This window comes from Peromyscus californicus, unplaced genomic scaffold, assembly GCF_007827085.1.
Source record: "Peromyscus californicus insignis strain IS unplaced genomic scaffold, ASM782708v3 Scaffold_18__1_contigs__length_77618521, whole genome shotgun sequence".
Classification (NCBI taxonomy): Eukaryota; Metazoa; Chordata; class Mammalia; order Rodentia; family Cricetidae; genus Peromyscus; species Peromyscus californicus.
This window is the reverse complement of record NW_026294480.1, coordinates 72,810,427-72,825,762: the sequence shown is the minus strand read 5'-3', so window position 1 is coordinate 72,825,762 and position 15,336 is coordinate 72,810,427. Positions and strand designations below refer to the sequence as shown.

General features: G+C 37.6%; 1 long non-coding RNA gene across 1 annotated transcript in view; it reads right to left on the bottom strand.

Annotated features, from left to right (window-relative positions):
- Positions 1–15,336, bottom strand: part of LOC128113775 (uncharacterized) — a 38,539-nt gene that overhangs the window by 22,061 nt on the left and 1,142 nt on the right. Inside the window, exon 2 of the long non-coding RNA XR_008219659.1 lies at positions 8,000–10,536. This is a non-coding gene — a long non-coding RNA (uncharacterized LOC128113775). The remainder of the gene's footprint in view (positions 1–7,999; positions 10,537–15,336) is intronic.

The following is a 15,336-nucleotide window of genomic DNA, read 5'->3' as shown; positions in this document are numbered from 1 at the left end:
CATAACATGATACTCTGCAACTGCAAGGAGCTACTATTGATACTCCAGACTTAGATTGTCTCATTGAAATGACACTGGATGAAAAAAAGTTCTAGTTCCAAGTCATAAATTTCCATTATTCTACTTTCATTACATTGTTAAAATGATGATGACATAGGTAAAGGATAGGTTAGTGATTATTAAGAGCTAAAAAAATAGGGAACAACTGTAGTTACATTAAAAGCACTTATGATTGAAACTGCATCTTTGCTATGATGATGGTCATAGATATCTACAGATGTTCAGATTCCCACACCAAAGAAACGAATGTATACACTTACATGAATGTGTATAAAACTGGTGGAATCTGAATAAGATAATTACTCTGTACTATTTATTACAAATATTTCTAAAATTTATAATTAACTCAAAAAAGATAGGGACACTGAAATTTTTTTCAAAGGAGAAGAGGTCAGTGGTAGCTGAGATGTAGCTGGAGTTAGCCCCGGCAGTGTCGTAGCCCACTTATAAAATAAACATACAGACACTTATATTATTTAAACTGCTTGCCCATTAGCTCAGGCCTACCATTGTCTAGCTCTTATTCTTATACTCAACCCATTTCTGTTAATCTATATGTCGCCATGTGTTTCGTGGCTTTACCTGGTGCCTTTTCATGCTGCTCCCTGGACGGCAGGCTGGCATCCCCTCCAGACTTCCACCTCCCAGCCTCTCCTCTCTGTTTGTCCCGCCTATCCCATACTTCCTGCCTGGCTACTGGTCAATCAGCATTTTATTTATATACAACATACAGGACATCCCACAGCACTGAGAGGCTAAATAATAATGGGAGAAGCATTTCTGAGATAGCCTTAGAGATTGAATATGATCTTGGTTGGAGGAGATTCATCGGAAAAACACCAAAATCAAAACAAAACACCAGAAAAGAGAAGAATATATGTTAGACCACATCAAAAACTTATCCTTTAATTATTTATTGAGAATTACTAGATATCACCTACTTTATTTGGGATAGAAATGTGAACAACTTTTTTTTTTCGAGACAGGGTTTCTCTGTGTAGCTTTGCACCTTTCCTGGATCTCGCTCTGTAGACCAGGCTGGCCTCAAACTCACAGAGATCCACCTGCCTCTGCCTCCCAAGTGCTGGGATTAAAGGTGTGCACCACCACCACTCGCAAACAAAATTTTTTCAGGAGTTAATGTTTAAAAAGATTGCCTTTTTCTGGCCTCTGAGTATTATGAAGAACAAAATGAAACAATAAACAGCTTTACAGATTTTCAATCAATATAGTAACACTTCAGTTGAAAGAAACTGATGACAAATTTAAAGAATCACATATTCTGTGGAGTAAAATATAATGTTAGCATGTTAGATATATCTCAGAGGTAGAACAGTTATTTAGCAGGCATCAAGCCCAGGGTTTGTTCAATAGGTCCACAAAAATAATAATAATAAATAAGACAAGGATAAATGACAGGAATGTAGACTACTGATACAAATCTATATTAAGAACGATAGTAAAATTTGTGTTAAATATTACTTGTTTATTGAATAAGTTTATTTTCTTATCAATGGGGAAATGGATGCATAACAAGCATGCAAAGCTGATATTTGCCCAATGTGACAAATGTTTGCAAGAAAAGCTAACCTGGATGACATGGTAAAAGAATTGCTATTGGTTCTGCTAATGGAGCTCACCAAGTCAGTAAATCTATTACAAACAAACATCTTAAAAAGCATTATCTCAATGTGATGGTTTGAATAATAATGGCTCCCATAGGCTCATATAGTTGTATGCTGGTTCCCAGATGATGAGCTATCAGGAAAGAATTAAGAAGTGTGGTCTTATTGGAGTAAGTATTGTCTTTTTGGAGTAGGTGTTGCCTTGCTGGAGGAGTTATGTCACTAGGAGTGTCCTTTCAGATTTCAAAAGTCCATGCCAGGCTTAGTCTCTCTCCCCTTCTCTCCTTCTCTCTCTCTCTCTTTCCCTCTCTCTGCCTGAAGATAAGGATGTAGCTCTCAGCTACTTCTCTAGCACTATGCCTGCCACGTGTGCCTCCATGTTCTTTGCCACAATGGCAATGAACTAACCCTCTGAAACTGTAAGCAAGCCCCCAATGAAATGCTTTCTTTTGTAAAGTTGTTTTTGTCATGACATCTATTCACAGCAGTAGGACAGTGACTAAGACAGAAGTTGGACTGGCATGTTGCTATGACAGGCTAGACTGTGCTGCTTGTTGGCAGAATATGGACTTGGGACTGGAAAAGCAGTTGAACACTTATGTGGGGTTTACTGAGCCATCCTAGTAGATGCCCAGACTTGTGCTGAGGGCAATTGCTGTGGTATGTTCTGTATGTTAAATGTGTTGCTCTGATTGGTTAACAAATAAAACACTGATTAGCCAGTAGCCAGGCAGGAAGTATAGGTGGGACAAGGAGAGAGGAGAAATCTGGGAAGTGGAAGGCTGAGGCAGAGAGAGAGATGCTGCGAGTCACTGCCACGAAAAGTGAGATGTAAGGTACTGGTAAGCCACGAGCCACGTGGCAACTTACAGACTAATAGACATGGGTTAATTTGAGATATGGGAACTAGATAACACGAAGCCTGCCACGACCATACAGTTTATAAGTAATATAAGTCTCTGTGTGTTTACTTGTTGGGTCTAAGCGGCTACACGACTGGCGGGTGAGAGAGATTTGTCCTGACTGTGGGCAAGGCAGGACTGGAGAAATCTCCTGCTACAGGCAATGTGGACAGTAGGGACCCAGATCAAGAGGTTGCAGAAGGGAAGAATATTAGAAATTATTATAGTGATATTTTTGTCAGAGAAAGTGGCTGCTTTTTGCCCTTTATAACCAAAATCTACCTTGCAACACGAATTGCTAAACGGTCTTATTAATGAAAAAAAAAAAAAAAAACTAAAAAAAACCCTGGAGCCAGATATTGGGACGAAAGCTGAAAGATCAGAGGAATAGAACAAGCCAGCTACAAGTTCTTGCTGCTAGGCAATCCTCAGTCCAAGAGAGATACTTCCTGTATACTCACGCCTATATCCTTTCTGTGCCCTGCCATCTTACTTCCTCTCTCTGCCCAGCTACATCAGTTCCTCTTTCTGCCCAGCTCTATCACTTCCTGTCTGTCTGTACAGACCTCCAGACCTCTGTAATTAACTAGTGCTAGGATTAAAGGCATGTGCCACCACACCTGGCTCTGTTCCCCGTATGGTTTTGAACTCACAGAGATCTGGATGAATCTCTGCCTCCTGAATGCTAGGATTACAGGCATGTGCTACCACTGCCTGACCTCTATGTTTAATATAGTGCCTGGCTTTTTCCTCTGATCCCCAGGCAAGCTTTGTTTTTTAGAGCCCAAATAAAATATCACCACACTACCTGGGGCTAAATTAGATGGTTTTGGGTTAATGGCATTGTCAGAGAATATTTTAAGACCATTCAATATTGACTGTGCCATGTTGTTACTAGTGATCAATGTTATGTAGGTCTACAATGAAAAAGAGGAAGAAAAAATGCAATATACAGTGTGAGGAAAAAAGGAGCACCAGGAAATGTTTTATTGGTACCAAGTCCACTGCTCAAAGAGATTAAAAAATTTAAAGAAATGCCTTATGCTAAGTGGAATAAAAGGAGTGGTAATCTTAGGGCAAAACAGCACTCATTAAAGTTAAGCTTAAGCAACAAAGGGAATGATCAATTTAAAAAAAGCTGATATAAATATAATGAGGGGGTCAAGTTTCAGCCCAATCAGTCAGCAGAACTTGGTATCTTTGGCCTTATGGTTCTGTCTTTTGAGTCAAGAATAAAAGAAAGAGGTTGTGGAATTTCCCTCCTCTGCTAAAGAAATCTACTAGGGCCAGACAGGTGAAAGGGGAGTCCCTACACGGAGGCCCAGAGAGGCCACTGGAAGAAAATATGAAGGAGAAGCCTGGATTGAGCTGGAGAACTCAAGATGAAGGAGATACTAGAATAGTGGGATACCTGCCAAGGAAAGCTATTAACAATGAGTGAAAAGCCCAAGAGATAGAAGTGTGCTGCCAGCAAAAAACTGAAAGGAGTTGAAGATCTGAAGAGCTATTTGATATCAGACATGGAATTGCAGACTTTTGAGTTGCTCTGCTGGGTTTCATTTTTGATTTGGTCCAGTATTTCATCACTACACTCCCTTTACTCCCTTTTTGAATGGCAATGTATATTCTGTGCCATTGTATGTTGGATCTGTTTTTTTTTTTTTTTTTTATTTTACAGGAGTTTAAATTTAAGAGATTGCCATAAGTCTTAGAAGAAACTTTCAACTTTGGATTTTTAAACAGTGTTAGAACTGTGATATACTATAGGGACTTTTGAAGTGGCACTTAATGCATTTTTGCATTTTAATATGTCTACTAGCCTATGGGGGTCCAAGAAATGAAATGTGGAGGTTTGGATAAGAATGGCCCGCATAGGTTAATATTTGAATGCTTAGTCACCAGAGAGTGACACCATTTGGAATGATTAGAATGATTTGGAGGTGTGGACTTGTTGGAAGAAGTATGCCACTGGGGGTGCTTTGAGGTTTTAAAGGCCCCGGTCAAGGATATCATCTCTCTCTGCCTATGGATCTAGTTCTCAACATGGCTGCCTGAGTGCTGTCATGCTCCTCACATTGATGATAATGGACTAAACCTCTGAAACTGTAATCAAGCCCCTAGTTAAATGCTTTCTTTTGTAAAAGTTGCCTTTGTTTTGGTGTCTCTTCACAGGAATCAGTGACTAAGAGGCTTGATAATGAACCTAGGAATAATTGTGGCCAGCCATTAGAAGTTGGACTAAAAAGATAGTCCAGACAAAATTAAAGTAAATGTAAAAGTTTACAATAGAAAATCCCTTCTGCATGGTAGAACAGACATTATACTGGTCAGCTTAGCTAACCAGGGGGAGAGCAACACAGTGAAAAAAGAGGAAAAGCAAACACGGGCTTTGTTGAGATCCAACCACACTAATTTTGATGAACTCCAGATGAATTATAAAATACTTCCTCTACTTAAAGAGCTGAATTTCTTTAGAGAGATGATTGGAGAAGGCAAAAAGTGAAAGACATTTCAGAAATTAGAATATTATATAGGTAAGAAGGCTATTAGATTAGATCTCTTACAGACATATTTAAATAGGGTTTACTGATAGACTAAAGACTCAAATTGAACGTGAAAGCAGTCAAAGACTCAAAATAATTTTAAGATTTTTTAGCTAAAAACCCAAAATGGAAGTAAGTATTTTTCAGTAATAAAGGGGAAAGATATAGAAAGTAATTTGTTGAAATACTTTTCTATTGGAAATTCAAACATTAAAAACCAGTAGGTAGCTTCATTTTTTTTATATTAGAAGTGGAGCGAAAGTGAGATTGAAGTTTCATACTCACAAGAACCCAAATGATACTTTATAAGTCATGATGTTAAGGGCAGAGTGTGGATGAAAAAGCAAGAACTGTCCCATTTAGAGAGTGATTAGAAAAGATAGAAAGCAACAGAGAGGCAAAGAATGACATCAAAAGGAAAATTCAAATGTCAGTGAGGCAAGCAGAGGATGGAAAATGGACAAGGGCAGCATGAAAATATCAAGAAAAACAAGCCAAAGTACACCCTTCATTTGATAAAATGTAAGTTATTTTAACAAAATAATTTTATAGTGGTGGAAAAATGGGACAAGATTATGAGCACTAAAGGTTAATAGGTTAAGAAGTAGAATATTTTCTTAAAGAATAGCAGGAAATTAGACAATTAAAATCTGAAGAGATATTGAAAGCATGACCATTGTTAGAATGTTTAAATAAAAGGACAAGTATAACAATGTCAAAGAGAACAGATAAAGTAAAAGCAAATAGGAGATGAGATCTAATGCATATGAGGAAAAGAAGAGTTCTCTTTGAATAATAAAGGATCACATGCTTATGATAAGCAGATCTTTATTAAAGAAGTCTGAGTGATATTAGAGAATAAGGAGCCTAAAACAGCAGAAGGTATAAAATAGTCACTATGTGAATGGGATAATAGCTTGATAAAGCAATGGACTATCAAGGTTGTTCTTAGTGTTGATCTGTATGTTAAAATCATGGATATAATCAGTTTAAATTGTAGTCATGGGAAGGTGCACCATTGTGAGATTTGAGTGATGATAGTAGTAAAAACAAAGCTCATTTAGTTCAAAATATTTGAACTATGTAATTGTAGTAAATAATTTTGAAGTACAATTTTGTAACATGATATTAGGAATGGACTGATAGAAAATTAGCTGATAATTTGGGGACTTAAAGTGTTACAGTTGGACTGTCTGATAGTAAAGGAAAAATTATGAATCATACATGACATTAACATAAACTCTTGAAGCTCACAGATCTATAGTCTTGGGTTAGAGTGAAATCAGTTCTGTGGGTAGCATTGGATCTTCACAACTTTCTTTTTTTGATTGTATTTCTCAAGAATAATTATAAGATAGGCTGGGAATGTGGCATCTTAAGAAAAATGGGTAGTGTTTCAGGTTCTTCTCATCCACCCCCCTCAAAGGATGTCCTTCAACACTTTGGCCCAATGTATCACATGATCCCAAAGTTTTCAACTCAGAGTAGGTTGCTTTTTGGAGTCCCTCTCTGTAGTATAGTTGGATATACACTGAAGCTCCATATGAGCCAATCAACATTTCATGTTTGGGTGAAGTAGTATACACTGAACCTTAGACATCTATTTTCTGGTACTATTTATTAATTAATAAGTCACCTTTCTAGAATATGTTATATGTCATGGTGTTCTTTCTCAATTAATTGAGTTAAAATGGCAAGTGCTGACACTGAACCTATTTTTCAGAGAGCGTCAGAAACACAAATGTAAGGAAAGATGGTCACAGGCTGTAAAGTTGCAGAGGGGTAATCCTTTTAAACCAGAGATCCATATACAAAATCAGTAGCACAGAATATAATGTGTGTTAATTTGTGTTTATAATCTTAGTTTATTTGGACTTTATAATGCTAAATTTCAATATCAAACATAAAGACTTACCTTAGGGTTCAATTAAGTTTAATATCTTTTTAACATAAACATTGTTGAGTTAAATTTGGAAATACATGAACATTCATCCCTAATACACTATCTTCCAAAATCTCTGGCTTGCTCTGTAAGCTTTCTTTTCTCTTCTCTTTAAACAAGTATGAAGGCAGAAAGTTTATCAAGAACCTGAAAATTCTAGAATAAAACTCTGTATTCTACCAACATGGCCTATTTAACTAGAAATTCATGAGATAGGTATTATACTATTATTGTATTGCATAAGGAAAAAAATGGAGCCTAGAGATACTGGGCAACTTGCCCAAATTTGTCCAGTTAATATATGCAATATTTAGGATGAAAATTAAGATTTTCTGATTCTAAGCCCTTATAACTAGGGTGTTATGTTGCCAAGGGACCTTCATTTCCACATGTGTCAGGGGAGGACAAGGGACTTTACTGACATAGAATCTCTAGCACTGACCTGTTATCCTTTCCAGAGAATTTACAGGCAATATTATTCCCATTTTAAACACCTTCGAAAGCACAATTTGTAAACTTGCCATATGTTTTCAGGAGAAACCTTATACTTATTTCCCCAAAAAGAAATGTTCCAAGAATATTTTTTTGGTAAGCTGGTGTTTATGATGAAGTATGTTTTTAATATGTCGCATTAAATCCTGGAAAAATCATGAATGAAAAGCAAGCAAATATATTTGAAAGTGGACTAAATATAATTGCCTTATGTTCTAAGTTTTCCAAATGACCAAGAAGAAAACTACAATAATTGTTAAAACTCACGAGAGTCTAAAGATATTTTTCAAGTATTTTAATTGCTCATGTTAGTAATTATTACCACACTTAAGATTGAAAACAAATTCACAAAAATAAAAAAAAATCAGAAAAAATTTATATAATTTGTCAGGTTTCATTACTTCAAGAATATAAAGAAAGAAGGTCTTACTTTACCTGCTATCTCAAACAGCAATGCATTCCAAAACAGTGTGGAAGGCACGGCAGTAAACATGTGAAGCAAGTGGCCACGTTGTATCCTCAGTTAGGAAACAGGACAGTAAATGGCACTCAGCTGGCTTCCATCTTCTTCTCTTTTCATTCAGTTGAGACAGCAGGATATATTGTAGTCCCGCCTACACTCAGAGTGGTCTTTTCCAACTCAGCTAAAGAACTTGAAAATTTTCTTTAATAAACGCACTCAGAAATTTGTTTCATAGGCAATTCCTGATTCAGTCAACTTGCCAAGGAAATTCATTTCTTGTTAGTTTGACCGTTGTCATAACCTTACATTTATATTTCTCAAAGGTCTACAGTCATCTCAAGGCAAAATCTATTTAGTTTATGTCTTAGTTTCTTTTCTCGTTGCTGTAATAAATAACTGGAACAGAAGCACCTTAAGGAAGAAAGGGACTGTTGTGGGTCACAGTTCCAGGGTACAGTCCATCTTGGTGAGAAAGCCATGGTGAACAGAGCTTGACACACTCACACTCAGGAACAAAGACAACAAATGCATGCTAGTGCTCAGCACACTTTCTCAAGATTATGTAATCCAAGATCTTCTGTTCTGGGAATGGTCCTATGCACAATTAAGACCAGTCTTCCTACTTCAATTAATATAATCAAAATGATTTCCCAAAGGTATTCCCACAGGGCCATCTCCCAGGTGACTCTAGATTTGACAATTATTTTGTATCTATGGACGGTGAAGAACGTGTTTATTGGTTCAATTGTCATTAGTATATAACATTTCAACTTAACACATTGTACACCATAAGTCTACCTAATTTTATTTTCTAATCAATATTTTAAAATTTCCTCCTTTTGCTGTTTTTCAACGTATTTGCTTAATGTGTGTGTGTGTGTTTCTTTACATGATATAGCATGCACGTGAAGATTAGAGGATTACTTACAAGATTCAGTTCCAGGGATCAAACACGTCATTAGGATTGACCCAGTGCCTTTAGCCTCTGAGCAACCCTCTTGGCCCCTAAACATGTTCATTTTCAAGAAAAGACTCCCACATTTCATCAGTCCAGGCTGATCAGTAAAATATCCCTCCCTCAGTAGTGGGTAACTCCGTTGATTGCAATAAATCAGATCAGGCCAAATTAATAAATCCAGGTTTTAAACTGAGGAAAGTATTCCCAGGTGGGACCAGGGGAAGAAGAGAAACCACATGGAGGGACCTTAAATACCCTGCAGGCGGTCTGGAGAGGAGCTGCTGCCTGGCAGGCTTTCTCTGGGCAGGGTCTGGAGAGGGCAGCTCCAGGGGAGGAGCCGCCACTTGGCGCGCTGAGGGCCCGGTTTGGAATGGGGCCCAAGCTGGAGATCCCCAGCACCGGCCATGAAATTGCAAGCCTGTGGCAAGGATGGAAAAGTACGTTAACTCTCCCATTCATTTTATCAAGTGGCTAGACCCCACCTCCATGTGGTATAAGCCATAAAACCCATCTTCAGTGGTGAGAGCATTAATGTGGAAGTGGGGTTAGGGGAGAACAGGTCCCAGGAGATCATTGGTATCTCCTGAGGTTCGTATTGAGGTTGTCTCCTTTCCCTGTTGCTAACTTGACAGCTTCTGTAGCGCTCTTGTGACATAAAGAGCACCACATTTTTATCAGTTTTATTTACTGAAACTACGTTTTACAGACAATATGTTCTGACCATGGTTTCCTTCCAGAATCTCTCCACCTCTGTCTTAACTCCATTCCTTTCTATTAGAAAACAAACAGGCAAATTAAAATAAAAGGATCAAACCAGAATAAAACAAACAGAAAAAAGAAAAGAATATATACATACCCAGAGACACACACATACACTCACTTAAAACCCATAATCAGAAAACATAGTATGTAAGCAAAGGTAAAAATCTAGTAAGGTAAAAACTGCCTAAACAACATTACATGACAAAATGTCTCCCAAAGTACCACTGAATTCATTTCATGCTGGACGTGGGGCCTGCCCTTCACTGTGGTTTGTATAACCAGTAAGACTCTATTGAAGAAAACTGACTTCCTTTTTGAGAAGTTGCCAAGTGGAGGTGGATTCTGGGACTGGAGTGGGGCTCCCGTCTAGTTCCACTCTCGGTTCTGAAAGCCCATCCTGTGGTAACTGTGAGGCACAGGTTTCTTGGCGTCTTGCATCCCCACTGACCTTTGCAATCTTTCTGCCTCCCGTTTCTCTTTGTTCTTTGAGTCCTGAAGTGAAGGATTTGATGACGACACCCCATTTAAGACTGAATTTTCCAAGATTTCTCACCCTCTGCACCTGGTCCAGTTGAGTCTCTGTATTAGCTCCCATCCACTGCAGGAGGACGCCTCTCTGATGACAGCTGCGTGAAATCTTTTCTACGGTGTCTTAATTACCAAGACAATTCTTATAGAAGAAACAATTTAATTGTGGACTTGTTTCCAGTTTTAGAGGATTAGTCTGTGATTGTCATGGCAGGAAGCACACAGACATGGTGCTGCAGTAGTAGCTGAGAGCTTTACATCCTTATCCACAATGGGCAGGCAGAAAGAGAGAGAAAGAATAAGGCTGCTTCATGACTTACAGTAATTTCAAAATATGAAACAAAAACTCTGACAAAAATACATGGAGTAGAGTGAAGTCACACAGAAGAGGGAGATGGTCCCTAGACATCTTTCTTGGCCCATCACTGGTAGAGCTTACCTCTAAACTGACTGTTGAGAGTTTATTAGAGATTTTAATTAGAGAAAGGAAGAAAATTATGGCATGTAAAGCTATGAAAATACAAACCCTATTCTCAGTGACATGCCTCCTCTAACAAGGCCACACCTCGAAATCCTTCCCTAAGTAGTTCCACTTCCTGGTAACTAACTATTCAAAGGCATGGACATATGGGGTAGATGCACACTCAAATCACATTCTACTCCCTGTCCCTATAGGCTTGTAGGCATATTATAATGCAAAACACATTGAGTACAACTTCAAAATTTTCAATAATCTTCCCCAGTGTCAACACTGTTTAAAAGTCCGAAATCTCTTACAAGACTCGAGGCAATCTCTTAACTATAATCCCCTGTATTATAGTTAAATTCAAATCAAAAAGCAGATCCCATGCTTCCAACATGTAATGGCAATGGATATATACTACAATTCCAAAAGGGAGTAAAGAAGGGATAGTGAGTACAGGAGAGGGAACAGAGAAATCACTGAACTGGACTGTTCAACAGGTGGACGTAAAGGCCTAGGAAATACTTCAGAACCTTTCTTTTCACAGGATGCAGAATTATCTGAGTGTTGTCTGGTCCTGAATTTACCACTTTCTTTATTACATTTTACATTAGGCTTTTTTTTTTTTTTAAACTTTTCATCTGCTTAGGCTCAAAATTTAACTCCTTTATGCTTTCCTGAGCCAACGTCCTTTTGTTTAGGACATTGTTTCCATCACTGCCATTTTGGGGGCACTGCATTGTACTTAATAGAGAAAAAATACTAAACCAAAGCCAGCCCAAATTAGCAAGGTTATCACCTGGGGTGCTCACTCCAAATTCTACAACTCCATGTCTGTTTTTGAAGGCTTTATTAGATGGTTCTTCCCTTTCCAGCTTTGCTGACTGCAACACAATTCCCTCTACTGTTTCCATTCTTGTTAAGAATTCTCCTTGGAAGATATCCCACTGTTCTGGTATCTCCCATGTCTTGAGGTCCCTCATTTTCACAGCTTCACTCCTTTGGGCCTCCATGCAGAGACTCCCCTGCCATATGCCTGGCCTCAGTGGCTTTCCTTAACAGCAGGGTAAAGTCCCTTTTGTGCATGCTTCTTGACTACAAAACCAGAACCATGTGGCTGAAGCTGCCAAGTTCTTCTGATTCCTGGGGCTGGAACAGGCTTTCTTCATTTAATTACACTGCATATGTTTTCTGCTGTTCTTTTGGTCTAGGTAACCCCTCAGATATCTTCCTTTCACAAGTTGCAAGATTAGGTGAGTGAGGTTTTGCCCTTTATTACATTTTTCATCAGATTTTTCTTTAAACTTCACATCTTTTGAGCACAAGACTTGGCTCCAAATTACATCTCCTAGTGCCCCTTTTTCTCCTCAAATTATATATTTTGTATTTCTCTTTGCACCACTTTATCCATTTCATCTACATAAGAGTGACCACTAATAACCAAGTAACACATTCAATCCTAGGCTGCCTTGATATCTCCTCTGTCAATGCCATTAATCCAAAAATCTTCAATTTAGCCTCAGACCAATTTTTAGGACAAGTACAAAAAAATGCTGACACATTCTTTACCAAATATACAAATACTACAAGAATGGTCTCTAGGACAGAGAATATTTTTCCCCTCTAAATCCTTTTGAGCTATGCTTAGCAAATCCTTAATGCCCTCAACATTACTGTCTTCCATGTTCCTATTAGAATGACCCAATAAGCTGCTATAATGCATTCAGCAGTTTTTCTGTTCCTAAGTCCCTGAGTTTTTCATGTTCCTACAATGAACAGGATGATAAGATCAGTCACAGCAATACCCCAGGCACCAATACCAACGAGTACTAACTTCTTAGTTTTTTTCTCAGTTACGGTTCTATTGGTGTGAAGAGACACCTTGACCAAGGCAACTCTATTAAAAGAAAAATTTTAATTGAGGGCTTAATTATACTTTTAGAAGATTACTCTATGATCATCATGGCAGAAACAGACAGAATGGTCCTGGGGAAGTAGCTGAGGGATTTACATCCTGATCTATAGGCGACAGATAAGAGAGACAGAGATAGAGACAGATAGATAGATAGATAGATAGATAGATAGATAGATAGATAGATAGATAGATAGATAGAGATAGATGATAGATAGATAGATAGATAGATAGATAGATAGATAGATAGATAGATAGATAGATAGATAGATAGATAAATGGAGGAGAGAGAAACAGAGAGACAGAGAAAGGGTCTGGCACAGGCTTTTGAAATCTAAAAGCCTACTCCCAGTAATATGCCTCTTCCAACAATACCACATTCCCAGTCACTCCCCTCGCCACATAATAATCAAACCACGAAACATACAGAATAAAGAAAAATATGAAGAACTACAAAGGAAAAAGGCCAAGTAAACATATAAAGGCAGACCCATCAGAATAACACCTGACTTCTCAATGGAGACTCTGAAAGCCAGAAGGACCTAGACAGACATTATGCAGACACTAAGAAACCATGGATGCCAACCCAGACTATTATATCCATCAAAACTCTCAATCGCCATAGATGGAGTGAACAAAATATCCCATGATAAAGCCAGATTTAAACAATATCTATCCACAAATCCAGCCCTATAGGAAGCACTAGAAGGAAAAATCCAATCTAAGGAAGTTAGATACACTCATGAAAACACAGGCAATAGATAACCCCACACCAGCAAATATCAAAGAAGAAAAACACACAACACTATCACTGAAAAATAACAGGAATTTACAATCACTGATCATTAATATCTCTTAATATCAATGGACTCAATTTGCCTATAAAAAGACACAGGCTAACAGAATGGATACGAAAACAGGATCCATCCTTCTGCTACATACAAGAAACACATCTTGACTGTCATACTATGCTTTCACAGATGAGGTTGACATAGTCAAACGCATAAAAATAAAGTCATAATTTTGATTTCCCATTCCTATTTTCTTCTTTCTAACCCAACTTTCTCTTATTCTCCTATTTCTCTTAACACCATGTTTTCTTACTTCTAAGCATACTGTAGTTTTCTTCCAGTGTTGTAGACACTCGAGCATGAACACTCACAAAGTGAGTTTCTGTTTCTTCTATATGCACATGTTGCTATGATCTGTGCTGGTATGAGCCTTCTTCACCTTGGTACATCACCTTACCTCCTGAGTTTTGCAGCAGGGAGATATTTCAGTTGAATAAATAGTGGGTGGTGGTGGTGGGCAACTGGGGAGAATAAAATTTTATCTACTTATCATCTGTTAAATTTCCAAGTTTCTTTTCTTTTAAAGGAAAATGCAAAGCATAGACTTTAACATACATAGACATTGCCTTTTGAGATTTGAGATTTGTTCTCTGTTTGAGATGGTGAAAGAAGTGTTAAATAAAAAATATAATAACTGCACATCACGTGCTTCAAAAAAGAGTCTAATGTTTTCAACATGCTATGGTTTTCTCATCAAAATAACTATTATTTTTCAATACTGGAGAAGAAGCTCAGTGATGGAGTCCTTACTTGGTTGGGATTTAAAACTTATCACTATACATTAAAAAAATTGATTATGTGGAAATATAAAATAATTCATTGTTGGAAAATATTATATACCTACTTCATATGTTCAATAATTATTCATCTCATAAATACTGGGAATTGTTATGTGTGAAAGAATACAAATACTATAAAAATGAACAACCTTAAAGGGTTTATGGTGTATAATATAGTAGAAGGTGAAATGGGAAGGTGACATGTTATCTATGCTTTTTATATATTCAAGTTACCTGTTATCTATCACAGAAGCAGAAAAATAAATCTGACAGTCTTCCCATGTAACTATTGTACTAACTTATTCATTTTACAAATAAATTAAATGTGGTCCACATATATTAAATTTATTATTTTATTAAATATATTAAAATTATTATTTCTTAGTTATTAATCTTCTTCAATATGCCTGGTGCAAAAATGAAGTAGAGAACAACGTAAGTTAGTTTCTGCTTCATGACTTACAGTAATTTCAAAATATGTTAAGTAAATTGTAAAAAAAAAGAAAGTGGAGAAAAGTAGAGGCACTCAGAAGAGGGAGATGGTCCCTAGACACCTTACCAGACCTGCATTGATAGAGTTTACCTTTAAGCTGACTGTTGATAGGTGAGTTAAGGGTTTTAACTAAGGAAAGGAGAAGATTGTGGCATGTAATGCTAAGAAAATATAAAATGCCGTGCCGTAATGGAAAAATGAACATGTCAGGTTAGGGAATGAGATGAGAGGACCATTCAGCTTTTCAGGAGAAGGGACCTGTGTTGAGATGGAGATCATCATGGCTTATGCTTTTCACTGAGGGACAAACAAAATTTTTAGGCTAAGAGAATAGCATACAAAGTACTACACTTTGGCAATTAAGAATATACAACAGATAGCAATTAATAATTCAAGTGTCGCCGGGTGGTTGTGGTTCACACCTTTAATCCCAGCACTTGGGAGGCAGAGCCAGGTGGATCTCTGTGAGTTTGAGGCCCACCTGGTCTACGGAGTAAGATCCAGTACAGACACTAAAACTACACAGAGAAACCCTGTCTCACAACAATAACAACAACAACAAC